Below are 15,689 nucleotides of genomic sequence, written 5' to 3' on the forward strand. Positions count from 1 at the left end.
CAATTTCTAAGAGACAGCAAAATGGTTGTAAGAATGGTTAACGGTAATGTGTGGGAGATGGTGGCAAATGGTCGAAACCAAACTCACTGGTATTATCTTTTAGCCATCATCTTTACATTCCTGTATTTCAAATGTAGGTACATAACAAGATGACCTAAAAAATCAACGTATTGATGTGTTACCTGCATATGCAAGTTGACACACTGGGATATTTTGATGTTGCTGCTCATCATTTTTTAGCCATGAATGTGTACTTGCTACTTATTTGTTTTTCATTTTATTCTAATACAACTAATATTGCATTTTTTATTTTATTTATCTAATTAGCTTATTCTTTATTATTGCATGCCTTTTTTTACCTGATATACCAATGTTGCTGTAACACTGTATATGTCCCCTCTGTGGGACTAATACAGGATTTTCTGGTTCTGATGTTTGTTTGTTATAGTAATGTACATGTTATATTTCAGAAAGCTCTGAGCCAAAGTCCCATTACAAGCTTACAAAACCCTGTTCAATAAAATAAGGGGACACAAAAAGAGCAGTGCTATTTTGTACTTGTAATTTATTTATTATTAGAATGCCAGAATGACTTTTGAAATACTTCCTGTTTCATCAGAAACATTTTAACATTCTCCTGCATCATTATCTGCCCTCAGACTTACTAGTCTATAGAGAGGCGAAGTCACGCCCATCTACTTCCGGCCCATGGGACCCCGGAAGCGAAAAATTAACATTGAATTCAATGGAGAGAGAAAACGTATCTTTTGATCCCGTTTGAATTGTGCCACGAACTACACATATGATGTTTGTCAATCTTAAACAATAAGTTCCATGTCAAAAAAGTCACATTTTGTCGTAAAACTGTTGAAATATAAGACTATGAAAAATACGCGACTACAAAGACTACAAATCCCAAATCCCATTCTGGCTCGCGTAAGTGATGTCACAGGCGATAATGCTCCAAGTGGTTGCGACTCGTAATTAAAGCGAAGAAGAAGATCTCATAACTGATTTATTCCCTCCAATAAATAAGAGATTGCTAAAAATAAATTCACTTTTACAAGATGCCTGTGTGCTTTGTACCAGGTTTTAATCACATAAGTGATCATACTTATAGATCATAGCTCGTTCTATCGCTTCCCGTCTGATGAAAGGACCAGGAGTCGCTGGATCAGAGATCTCAGGTAATACACATGTTGTGCATGGAACACAGTCAAGCTAGCTACATAGCTAGTAGCGAGCACGTTAGTTAGCATCACATTACTTAGCCTTGTCATTTGTATTAGCCTTAACATGAAGTGAACCCAAATGTTAAACAGTAAGAGTAGTCATGATGTTAAGTATTTTGTGAAACATTTGAAGAGGAGCCTATCGCCAGGTGCTAAGGGGGCGGGAGGTAGGCTAACGGCAGATTAGCATCTGCGATCTTTTATACTTAATGCTATCTGCTCAAATGGTTAACATTGAACATTAAAAGATCAGGCAGTTCAGGGAGAGTCGACGGAAGGAAGGCAGGCAGGCAGCTTTGCATGACATGTATTTATTTATAGAAGGACCATGCATACAAAAACATTAATCTCAGCAAAGAGAAGAGATGCAATATGCCAGATTATAGCTAATAGCTAATTTCCATCTGTGGTCCATTCTTCTGGACGTGTTTCATTGTGATGATAGTGAGTCAATCTGTTTGTTGAAAAGACAGTAGTTGAGTGATTACTGATAGAACATTATTAAAAGAGATAATTATTTAAAGTGTTGTTACTGACCTTTTTCTCTTTTATTTCCTTTACCTCACCTGTAACTGCTGAGACCCTGAGGAACATGCACACTGGACTGACCTGCTCTGGCAACCTGATTTCCACTGTACGTAATAGTATTTGGTTATGGTATATTATTTATATACATCAAAGGCACAATGCACCCCCCAGAGACACACATGTATTGAGTGTGATATTGTGCATAGGTCATGTGAAATCATCTTTACACACTAGAAAACTGTAGGAGCGGCAACTTGTTTTGAAATTGAATTTTTAATATCCGATAATAAAGTTGATCTGTTTTCTTTATTCTTCTCTCTTCCCAGCTCCATCCATCACCGTGCTCTGTTCCTGCAGGTCCTGCTTGCTAATCAATGCTTTATTTTTTTACACAATTACAAATAAAGTCAATGTATTGTATGTCATGAAGTTGTGCTTCATTCGGAGTCAATAATACATTCATTCTGCCTTCAACTGCACAATGACTGTGGACTGCACCGACATCCATGTAGCTGCCCCCCAGTAAGATGAACCAAGCAAAGAGGGTCAACATCATGCCCAAGGACATCCAGCTGCATCCGCGAGAGAGGGCTTAGACCGACCTGAGACCAGCACACCCAAATACAACGGCTCTTTTAAGAGCCACCTACAGTTTCAAAGAGTTGCAATCCTACGTTATTATAATTATTAAACTGGTTCATGTGTCACTTAGTTTACTGAACCGTGATGAAAGAAATGAGTGAGGTAGTGGTTTACTGAAGTTACAAAGACATTAATATATGAGTAACAGGTCAGTGTAAACACAAGCTTCTGTCAATTATGGATCATTCAAACTATTTATATAAAAATATGTAATAAAGTTCTAAAACAAGTATTCGGTATATTCCTTGATAGCTTTTGGAGAAGGTTGTTTTTAAGTTTACTAAAATCTATCGTTTCAACTGTTTCACTTTATAAAAAGGAACAGGTGAGTAGAGCATCATTGAGTTTCTTATTCTGTCAGTAAATTATCCAAATGAAATGTTTATCATTATTTTATTCAACCCTAAACAAATTGATTGTATCTTTTTAATAATGACCTTACATGGTCGGCAAAGTTAAATTAACTTCAGAAAATCAAATCTGTTCTGAGAAAAAACTAATACATGTTTAAAGATAGGAACTTGCCATCCCACTGAAAAACAGTCCGTAGAGATTTAAAGGCGTAGTTATAGTTCAGTCCAACGTTTCATTTGGATTCATTTCTCCAACAGTCAACTATTTTCATAAAGAATTTATATATTTTTCAAAGTCAACTTTATTGTCAATCTTACTCAGTTTGTGTTTATAGACAGAGATCAAAAATACTTTTAAATCAAATAAAATTATACAATTTACAGATATGTATACAAATATATATATATATATATATATATCCTATATACACCATCATGTATAATGATGGTGGACACTTCACCTCCAGCAGGGCAGATGGCTGCACAAGTCCATCGGGGGATGCTCCCAAAACACCGACTCACTCACAAAGAGACCAGACTCGAACACTGTCTCCTGAGAGGCCTGCACAAAAGCCTTCACCCCTTCGGCCTCGTTTAAAACCCCCCAGTTGACAGCCATGACTCCGTCCAAGTTGTACCCCCCGAGCACCCTCTTCATGAGGGACGCGCATGGAGTGGATGAAAGTCCCGACCGCAGCACAGAACCAAACTTGCTGGCTGTCAACCTGCCCCGCCTGTGTAACTGCCACTTTGTCCACTGTCCTCCAGTGGCTGTCTGGATGGCAGCTTGCTGGTCTCTGCTCAGTCGCATTGAGGCAAGAATTGCCTCAAGCCCCCGACCCCCTTCACCAGCTCCGGCACGGTGACAATGGCCTGATGTTGAGGCCGCGGCTCTGGCTCAGGTGACAAAAGCCATGCCATGCCACACTGTGCGCCCCTCAGTGCAGACCTGAACCAGTCTACATCCTGAGGGGCGATGTCTCTGGCCAGTGGGTTGTATGTCTCCTCTCACTGTTGGTAAAGTTGAGACACCGGCTGGACTACTTTGGAAGTGCCAGGCTTCCTCCACTGGCACTCAACATCTGTGGAGCTGATCTGCCACATGGCACATATTGCCAATGCTGCAGCGTGGCTGCATTTGTACATCCCCCGTGCACAATCACAGACAGCGCTCTGCATCGCGCCATCGCCTCCCATGCAGATCTGTACAAATAAAGAAAGTACCATGTTTGTTAGCATGCTATAATAGATTGAATGAGCAATAATACAAGGATGGTCCGGATCTGGGGGTGGGAGGGGTTATTTTTCCATAGTTTTGTCTGATTGTTGTTATTGTTTGTTTTTTCTGTATTTTTTGTAATGTGTGTTGTACTGGTTGTGATTGTACATTGTATTTTTCTAAATGTGTATGAATACATTTTTTAAAAACATTTGATCAACAATAAAAAAGGATTTGGTCAGGATCTAGACTCAGTGTGTAGTTTATTAATTAATCAATGCTCTCTACATTAGGAAAACACATACCAGTGTACCCGAGGGAGTCACGCACAGCTGTGCCTGGATAACCAAACAAATTGACAAGATAACCAAAACCCTTGAATCTACACACAGCAAATAAACTCAAATGACACAACGAGATGTAAAAGGAGATCACACATACAGTATAGTCGATATAAAACTGGCCGCTTCAATCTGAAGAGCAACTAAAACAAAACACGGGAGTATACCTTGTTCTTGTGAACACTAATGTTATCCACAGCACACACAGACCACGAAGTTCTAAAGGAGAACACTAGTTACTGAAACAAAACACGTTAGTGTAGCTTGTTAGCTAATGTTAGCTAGCTGACATTAACGTTACACATTGCACTCATATTACTCACCGAAACCTTGTAAAGCCGGTCCCGCTGCTCTTACAGAACCGAATAACTCCCCTTTCGTGTATGTACAGCTCTCAATGTGTCCAGACTTGTAGTCACCTCGTTTTATACTTTTATTCTCATTCTGAAAGAAACAGGTGACATTTGCTAACGTGACGGCCATCTTTGTGATGGTGACGCGTATTGTGCGAGACCAAGAGACCTGTAGTTCACTCAGCGGTTTCACACAAAAAAATGTGTAACTTCACAGTTTTACGACACATTTTAATTTTTTTGACTTGCAAAATATTCTTTTAAATTGACAAACATCATATGTGTCATTCGTGGCACAATTCAAACGGGATCAAAAGATAACCTTTCTCTCTCCATTGACTTCAATGTATAATTTTACGCTTCCGGGGTCCCATGGAGGCTCCCGGAAAGGGAGGGACTTCGCCTCTCTATAAGACATGGTGTGAAAGAAAGAGTACAAGAAACACAACTTCTTCCCATTGAACTTGAAAGCACTGTTTGCATCTTTTATGATACAATGTGTTGTTGTTTTGTCTCTTTTTGGTCATAAGCTAAGCCTGTCTCTTACTCCCACTGAATTGTCATTGTCAATTGCCATCAGTCGTTTGTCTTAGTCTTTGCTATCACTGATCACTACTAACCAGAGGTGGAAGAAGTACTCAGAGCGTGTATTTGAGTAAAAGTAGAAGTACCAAAGTGTAGGAATACTGTGTTACAAGTAAAAGTTAATCAATCAAAATGTTACTCAAGTAAAAGTACAAAAGTATTAGCATCAAAATACACCAGCTATGCTACCAGAATGTCCCTACAGGCAAGGCAAGGCAAGGCAAGGCAAGGCAAGGCAAGGCAAGGCAAGGCAAGGCAAGTTTATTTATATAGCACTTTTCAACGCAAGGCAAATCAAAGTGCTTTACAAAAAATGAAAGACATTAAGCATTAAAAAAGAAAAGCTGATAAAATAAACATTAAAAGGAAAAATACATGGATAAAAGTTACAGTGCAGTCTAAAATATGAATAGTTCAATTAAACATTAAAAGAAAAAGTACATGGATAAAAGTTACAGTGCAGTTTAAGATATGAATAGTTCAATTAAAAGCAGCGACAAAAAGGGATCAATAAAGGTCCATCTTCTCGTATCTAATATTATTTTAAGTGTTGTCTTTATTTCACATTATTAATCCAAATCCGCAAAGTAGCTAAAGGTATAACATAAGTGTAGTGGAGTGAAAGTACACTTTTCACCTCTGAACTGTAGTACAAATAGTAAAACATTGAAATACTCAAGTAAAGTACACATCTTTCAAAAATGTACAGTAGATGTACTTAGAATCAGAATTAGGTTTATTGCCAGGTCGGTTCGCACATACTAGGAATTTGACTTGATGTCATGGTGCAGACATCAAATATAAAAAACAAGAAATCTAATATTTAAAAAAGTGACCTTACACCACTGCTACTAACTAACACGTGTAACATATCACACAGCATAAATAAGTGATGGATGATTGTGATGTCATTCTTGCATTGTATTTTAGTTTTTGGCATGAATTAACAAAACAACTGAAGAAAGAATATGTGCTACCTCACTGGCAGCTGGTCTTTGCATGAACAGACAGACAAGACAGCAAAGAGTCAATGAAGTCAATGTTTGGTTTCCAAAGCAAATGTCAACCTTTGTTTTCCTTTAAAAGCCTTTAGAGAGTCCTCCACCAATTCCTTAGGAAGCCTTTGTTTTCACTTGACACTTTACAGCAAATCCGTCAGCATGTTTCCACGGGTCCTCAATGAGAGCAATTTGTTTGAGAACAGGTAAACATTTCAACTTAAAAAAAATGGTGTCACAATCAATGCTTTAAACCAAACGTTTTTTGAGGGTGTCGCTCTTAAAAAATACATCATTTAATAACTGATTTTAAAAGACAGCCAATGGAATTAGGCAATAAAACAAAAGATCCTGGCATTGTAAAGTACAGCAATTAGTAATGATAGGGATACATCAAACTAAGATATACCAATATGTACCTGGCTCGATAAGTCTATATCAAGATGTCGAACAAAAGAATAAACATTGTGATTTGACAACCATTATAAATATGAAATGTACATTTTTGGAGGGCTTTATAATAACTACCATGATTGCTGGATTGTATCTTACCTTGGAGTGTATCTTACCTTACCTTTAAAGACATTTATTTATTCGGTTAATATTATTTTTTGTCATGAAGTGATTTGATTTAATGCACACAGTAATTCTTATTTTGTTTCAGTTTAAATATGTCGGTACCACTTTACAATAAGACTACCCTTATAAAGGATTCATAAAGGGTTTATAAGTAGGTTTTAAACACTTTATTAATCATTAAGAACCATTTATTCGGTAAGATGACTAAGCCTTATATTGGCTACTTAGCGAGAATCAACTCAGTGAACAACAGATACCAAGGATGCTGGCTGATGAAGAAGACAAAGTAAGCTAGGTAGCCAATATAAGGCTTAGCAGTACAGTACATGTGGGCTCACTATTTGGCAAACAACCGCTCACAGTTGCCCTGTTTATCTCATGTCTTGTAAAAGCTTATTAATGATTTATAAAGTGTTCACAACCTAATTAATAAATGAATTACAAACTATTCGTAAACCCTTTATAAGGGTAGTCTTATTGTAAAGTGGTACCAATATGTATCTCATTGTGTAACCTCATCGTCAAATTAACAATATGAATGGTTTTCCTGAGAAAGGTGCTTTCGGCTGCCACCCGGTAACCAATGACTACAGTCAATCATTTGTCCCAAGCTCATTAAAATGATCAAACACATAATCATCGTATTTGTTTGCGGAATTTGCATTGTACTCTTCTATAGTCTCATCAGTCATTTGAGTTAGTTGTGGTACAGTAAAGCCAAAGACAATAAAGCTTCAAACTTACTAACTACCTTACCCTGATGCCTTGTATTCAGTGGTTGCTTTTGATCTCTGCAATATGTAGACCAACAACAGTTTGTACATGTTGACACTGACTTGGTCACGGGAGGTTTGTAATGTATTCATCTCTACATATTAACATCCTTGTGTCTTTATTATGTTTTTTGTTTTTTGTATCTGCATCACAAGCTAACATTCGCTGCTAACATAGTGTCTGTTTGATTACATTTAGCATCTATACCAAATGAGGTTCAATTGAATTCTCACTCTGACTACAGAAGTTTAGATGTGTGGTGTCGGCATGTTAAAATGAACTGTGTCGGAGCTATGTGGGTGGAGGAGATGAGGGAGCAAACACATCAATGATCGTGGCAGTGGGATGAAAGAGTCCTTTGACTCTCCCACAGCTTTACTGCATCTTTGAATGTATCTCAATTGTGCATTGATCCAAGAACAAAAGATGTATTTACTTTCAGAAAAAAAAAATCCCCCTTAACCTCAAGAGAACCCAGCTCTGTTTTTTTAAATGGGGGTTTTTAGCACATGGGAAACCAATCACCAAAGTTATTAACATATCAAAGGCAATATGTGTGGTGCTAATGAACCACTGGCTGAATGCTCAAATACAGGTTGAATAATAATTAGGTCAGAACATGATTAATGCTCCTTGCTGATTACCATGTCATGAATGTCTTTGAAATATTATCCCAATTGAGAAACTTGCTTTTTCACAGTCATATGATTCCCTCGCTTGGCCAGCAGGTGGATTCCTTCTCCCATTTTTCTAACGTCTCCTTCCCTGTAGTTTTCCATAACACTGCTGTTTTCTTTCCCAACAATCATGTCCATTTTTAGATCACAACAAACAAAAACAATGTTAGTGGGTGAGAAGCTGATTAAAAGGACAGTTTATGAATTCTTCCAGCTTGGCTTTGTGACGAAATGTTCCTGTTTGACTCTTGCCTCATTATCTCCTTGTGTGTCACCAAGCAAAGGCTTCACCACATCTGTCACTGCATACTTTTGAACTGTCAGTCACTGCTTTTGAAAATGTGCAAAGTCCATGTGAATCCCCTTTTCCCATGAAGGGGGCCTTGACAAATGTTTTTGTCTCGGATGGGGATTTCTTTCGTGGGCAACATGAGACGTCACAGTATCCCAGGCAGACTCATGCAGGCATTGTGCTCGCCCACAGAGTCCGCCTCAGGTTTTCTACGGACCTGCAGCATTTCTGACCTATTATAAGACGTTTTTTCATGTGTATATTGAGCCTATTGTGTTGATTTTACCTTGGTGTAATCTAATCTACGAGGTGAGATATTCCTCTATTCATCTGTGGGTGCTGTGGTCTTCTGTAATTTAGTCTCTCACCATCTTTCTCGTCTCTGCCCCCCTCAGGCAGATGGCCTTGACTGACTCAGGTTAGTCACCAGCAAAGCCCCCTCATCTGGATAACATCCCTGTCACAGTGAGGACATTCACTGTGTGATGACTCAAAGTACTGCTGCCTTAGTGTTACACAAAGACATGCAATCGTTTTACAGTCTTTTAGTCTTTCTGTGGATGACTACCTTTGAAAAAAGTTAGGTCAAATCTCTCAAAGGTCAATATGACGAAAACACATTTGTAAACACAAAAATTGTCCATAAATAACAATGTCTCCACTTAATTCCACTATAGGTTTTCGAAAGTGAGGGGTTTGCAAAAGGGTCTGAACTAGCGGCCAATAATACTCACAGGACCTTTAAGCGAATCACTTGAGAGCTGTGGTTTCCAACACCTTGCAATTTTGAAAAAGGATGCAAACCAGAAAATGGTACAAGTGATAACATGTTCTTTGAAATATACATTCAACTTTGTCAGTAACTTTTCTTCTTGAAAGAGTTACATTTGCTTGGAAAGTAGAGACGAGTTTTTTTATCACTGTGATATCGGTTTTTCACTAAATCTCAGTCGGTCATCAAACAAAATGAACAAATATTTGAAAGTCAGAATGATGACTTTCCCACAAATGTTTCCATTACGGGTCCATTTCATTGATCTGACTGAGGAAAATGCATAATGTCTTCACCAGAAGTACCAACTGTATGCTTTAGGAAGAACCTAACAACCCTATTGTTCAGTGCAGGTAGATAAACCTAAAGTCAAACAGAGTTCAAGGGGGCAGGCGCTCTGATTCCCTTTTGTAGTGAGAACAAGGAGATCCCAGAGATGGAATCACAAGCCGGGTTATTGTAGCTCCCCTTTGATGGCTCCATAAAGGCAGGTGTTCACAATCACAGTTTAAACAGATTGTGTTTGAAGTGGCACGAGTTAAACCGAGCGAGCGAACAACGGTTTGATCTCTCTTTGGCTCTAAGAGAATAGCTGCACCTGAAAAACCCAGTGCTTGACCACAACCAACGGCTCCACCTGCATCTGACAAAACCAACCCAGAACGTCCTGATCTTTTCTTATCCGCCTTTATCTATCCTATAAAAAATCCTAACCTCTCATATAGGTCAGTGCCGCTTTTAGCACTCATTTAATTGGAAAAAAGACCCCCCTTTGACATATTTGTGTTTTCAGTTCTTAGTATCCTGGGAAATTAACACAAAATGACACTAATGATTAACAGTATTGGTACTTTATTGCCACGAGTGGTAAAACTAAGGGTTTATGTGATTATAGGGATCATGTCCCTTTGAAGGGTTCCATGAAAACAAGTGTTGAGTGACCACTGATGCTGCTGTGGGAAACCTGGAGCGAGGTCCATATTGCTGCAGGCAATGTCATACCGATGAAAGACAACTTACTGCCTCGTGTTTAGTTAAGGCTCAAGACTGGAGCAGCGTGGATGAGTCAATACGGGAGGACATGCTGCTTCATGTTGCTGCACGTGGGTGGATCAAGTCTTTCATTGAGAGAAACTTTACCTCAGGGCACAGATTTTCTGTTTTGGTCAATGTCAGAACAAGGAGTTAATCATTTCTGATGAGGTGTTATTTACCTGTCTGCATTAATAATGTTTAACTTTGTGGAACAACAAGACCACATTGTTGTGAAGGCAACAAGAGGAAAAGGGAGTTTAAACGGCTGAAATATCTTTGAAAGGAGGCTAAAAGCAGAACATGTAATAAAACATAACTCTACAGGTGTCTTAGGCCTACGAATGGAATAATATATTACCTTAGTTTATTGTGTGAGCATGCTTTTATTAGCTAGCACTAAACAGAAAAAAGCTGATGCACATTTGATCATATTTTGGTAGGGGGATGTTTGGTGACACATGAATGTTTGTCCCAAGATATAAAGAAAAAAAGTCAACCTCAAGATGTGGCCACAGGCGATCCCTGATGTCATGAGAATTCATCCTCTAGGAAAAATGTATGTGTAGAAAATATTTTACCAACAATCGAACAAAACCAGCAAGATTGAGAATGCACTGTCACACAAGTCTCTATGTTAGGATGATCTTACAGCTATGGTATTTTGAAAGTGGTAGTTGAGTTTGCTTACATTTGCTACTTCATGACACGACACTAACAAATAAGATTGTCAAACTCATGACGAGGGAAGAGTATCACCGAGGTCAGTGTTGATCAGCCTCTTTTGAAACATGAATGTACAATATATAATGGTCATCCATCTGATAGATGTTGACTAAAGCCGTGAACTGACTGCAAATCTGAACATTTAAAAAAAGATGGCAGGACTGTAAAAAATGCCTCAATGCAGGGCAAAGGTTTAATAAAAACTCGTGTTTCAAAAAAACTAGTACTGCATGGTCTGTTTCTGTCTTGTAAACTGCAGTGCAGCAAGAAAAGCAGGCAAAATCTGAAACTTCACTTACTCTAACTTAACTCTCCCCTAGAGGCCCATATCCATCCCAGGGTCACTATAACTTGTCTGGAGAGGGGTGGGGGGAAGGGAAAGGGGACAGATGCCAGCAGTATGTGGGTGATGCTGACAAGCTTAACACTGAACTTTCCAGAAGCATAAATGTTCCCGGCACATTTTGAGTCAGTCAAGCAGCCAAAAACCATCCACTCCCAACAGACATATCAGCATCTGGGATCTTTAGGAGGGGGGAACATAATGACCCATAAAACGGCTATCTACATTATACTTAGGCTATCAAGACACTGGGCTGTTTCCATCCCAGTCCAGGTCAACTTAAAAATGCAACGGACTGTGTCAGCTTAACACTGGCAGTACTCATTGCACAATAAATGAGGAAAAGGTATTTATGATTTCCGCTGATTAGACGTCTATACAAATTGGGACAAAAGCTCTTGAATAACCAGCAAAGACCTCTACTGAGATAAGAGCCCTTATGTTCTTGATGTAGGAGAGAAGATGAGAATGATTCTGACTACAAATACCTCCTGACTACAAATACCTCTGTAGCAGCATCTGTATCATCAGTTTAGTTAGTATGTGTCAGAGTGGTATCAACTGGATAGACTCAATGGACTCTAGAGTCTAGACAAATAAAGGTATTTCTGAGATGTTGTGAGCAGATTGATGCTGTTGTGTTCCTTCTTTGACAAGACTAACTTATCTTTATCACAAACACAAGCTCCTGTCTAGACGTAATCTGCTGTAGATCTGCAAGAAAGAAAAACAGATGATGAAGAGTTAAACAGTAAAATATAGCTAATTGAGTCCATCTGATTAACTGTTTTTACTTAAACCTATATGCAATGCACTGATAAATACATGTTTCACCCCGGGATTTAAGTTATTGAAGGCAAACTGCTTTATACCTTTGTATATGTTTTTGCAAGAATTTTGCAAGTCCCTGTTTTATATGTTCTATCTTGCTAATGTGACAGACTCATCTCTGGAATGCCATTTCCACTGATAAGTATCCTCACAGAGATAAAACTCCACCACATCCTGTCTTTAAGAGTGGCTTTTCTATTTTTTTTTACTGTGGGTGTGTAGCTTTCTTAGAGCATAATGTATGACTCCATGCAAATATGTATACTTAGCTGCCTTAAAGGTGGGGTATGTAATTTTGGAGAAACCAGCTCGAGTGCGCTAGAATTTGAAAATACACAACCGGAACAAATCTGCCACTTCCTTACAGAGCCCCTCCTCCAACACACACGAACGCGCACATGACCAATGAGGGCACGAGATAAGTTTGTGCACAGATGGAAGGCTGACAGGCAGGTAGGCCATCCAGTTATTTTTGCCGGGCCGGCTAAAATGATTGGTCGTGCTTTTTACAGCACCACGGCTTCCACAGATGAAATTGTTTTATGTATTTTTTGTCAAAGCACTTCAGATATTCATTGCTATCGGGATGTTAAGAGCATTTCATGGAATATAACAAAAAGTGTATCTCGAGCCGGTTTCTGAAACTTACCTACCCCCCCTTTAAATGAGTCATCCTTAAAGCCTGCAGCGGTTAGACTAAACAACATGTATGTTATTCCTCAGAGCTCTGAGTGGAGACCTTGATCCTCCTGAGGTATCTGTGTGTCACTATTCCCATAATCTGCTCCATTCATTCCTTAAAATACATGGATAAAATCAACAACCTTACATGAACATTATTGCTTTTCTCTGTGAAATCCATCGGAAAAGCCCCAGATGAAACATCACCCAATTAAAAACATGTTAACCCTGTAGGCTACCCCACCCCCAACAGCGATGTTCCAAATTCAGCAACTGTCTGACACTTACTGGAATGTTGGTTGTGTATTTATTTTGATAACCTTTGCAAAGCCAAAAAGAGCAAACTTGTAAGAATATTGAATGTAGTGTGTTTTAACGTAGCCTACGGTAAAACAATAGCTTCCCAGGCTAACTGGCTAAAAGGTAAAGGAATAAAGTAACCTGGTTGGCTAACCTAGTGATTTTTCAGAATAATAAGAACATGTATGTGAATGCCCCCTTGACAACAATTTAACAATAGCGTAATATTGGTAAACGTAAGCCAAGCTCATTTTCAAACCATTTTCTCTTGCAAATGTAAAACATTAAAAATATGAACATCAAAGCATAGGATGCTAGCCTATTATAAAAAAGCTTTGTGTTGCATTTAAAAACACGTTAGAACAATTAATAGTGGCGTTTATTTAAAATATATGGAACGTAATGTATTATAATATAATGTGGCCTAGGAAGAACAATGTCTGATGCTGCTTCTCGTTGTAGCTTCTAAAAAGGTCATCGGCTAGTGACAGATGTTACAATTAGCTTCGATCTTTCTTCGTTGCATGGACTGTGTTTTGGCCAACATGTACTTATTTAAGATCCTTTACTGGTCTTTACTTTTAAAACAATCCGTTGAAAACATTGAAAAGATAAGGTAGACATGAGCTTTCAAACTGACAGGATGCTGCCGTTAGCATTAGCATACTTTAGCTAGCTAAAGCTGGAACAGTCAAATCGTAACTCATTGGTTAGAGATGAGACACTGCTTGTTGCTGTAATGCAGAGTTCCTATGGCCAGAGGTTTGTGCTGAGATCATTACGTAAGCTTTTGCCTCAGGATAAACAAAACATCTATTTCACAGAAACAGACTAGTTTTACTTTCGTATCAAAACAGATGTGCTGGCAGGGAAATATTCCTCTGACTGTAATTTCCTTTACAGACCTCTGATCAGTTTCTGTTTCATGCCTGGCCAGTTTAATCAAAAGGGGAGTGTGGGGGCAGGTGCAGTGTGTAATTGCAGGTGAGACGAAGATTTGTTCAAGCATGAATCAGGAAAGTACTCCTATTTATTATTAAATATAATTTAAGAAGATAGAAAAAAAACACCATGGTTTGGATGTCGGTAAAGATTTATTGTAAATGTGATAAATTGATGTTGAAATGGGTCAACACATCAGAATAAATAATGGCAAATTAATCCATGCTGACTTTAATCTTAAAACATTAGGTACCAACAGTTGATTCACACAAACGCTTCATTGATTCTGAGTAAAAGAAACCTGAGATCGAGGAGGTAAAATGTATGAACCAAGTATTTTTCTGGAATAGATAGATCATATTAAGCTTATGATTTTTGTTTCTGAGTAAATTGTCTACTTCTGAGGTTAAATTACATCTTTACCTGGATTGTATGAGACTTGAGGGCATTTATAGAGATAACAAAACTGAACGATCTCACTACAGTAGGCTTCTTTGTTAAAAACCTCAATTCACCAGTGTTTTCCCTGAAATCCCTCAGAGGCATGTACTAACTGGACAAACAACCACCACCGGTACCTCCATAAAAGGCTGCTATACAAACGTCATTGCACAACACAGCTAAACCCAGCATTGCCCAATACCTGAACAAACAGTAAGGAGAAGAAGTAAGAACACGTTTCCATTGTATTTGTCTTTGTGGTGACGAATGAGCGACTGCTCCTAGTTAAACACTGTTCTTCTTTGGGATTTTGTGCCCAGGAAACTGATGTCATTGGGCGCTGAGTGGTGAAGATTACAGGGCATCTCCAACAACACTTGCTAACATGGATACACTGCAGGGACAAACAATAAACAATGTTGACGTTATCAGACGCTGTCTGTTGAGGGTGGATTTCTTTCTCAAACTTCACACGTTTTCTAAACGCTGTGTTTAGGATGCGAATGAGGATACAGTACACTTTAAGTCATCTGAATATAACATTTTAGATGAACCCAGGATTAAAATGTTTGTTTCATACATTTTACATTAGGTAAAAGGGTAAAAGGTTTTTTAGAAAGGTTGTCTTGGATATTTCTTTGTATCTCTTTAGGAATCAGAAAATACTGTCAACAGCCATAAGAAAATACAATTTATCCAATGTGTTAAGGAACAAAATGTTCTATAAATAAGGCTATGACTGATAAATGAACAATTTAGGGCAAATATAATGTAACTTATACCACCATGAAACCTTCCCAGCTGTTACTTCTATTAGGACAATGCATTTCTGTCCTAAGTTTTCAGAAAATATTATTTATAGAAATGCAAATAATGTTAAGAGAGCTCCACAGATAGTATTCACATTATGCAAAAGAATCACCTAAATGTGTCTTGTGGTCGTTTTCTTTCCATTGAGAGAAAGGAGCCCACACTCTGGAAATTGACCAGTGCATGAAAACAATGTTTTTTCCAAAAAAAGGAACATTAACAGTAGTAAAAGTGCTAT

This window comes from Pseudochaenichthys georgianus, chromosome 11 (genome assembly GCF_902827115.2).
Source record: "Pseudochaenichthys georgianus chromosome 11, fPseGeo1.2, whole genome shotgun sequence".
NCBI lineage: Eukaryota > Metazoa > Chordata > Actinopteri > Perciformes > Channichthyidae > Pseudochaenichthys > Pseudochaenichthys georgianus.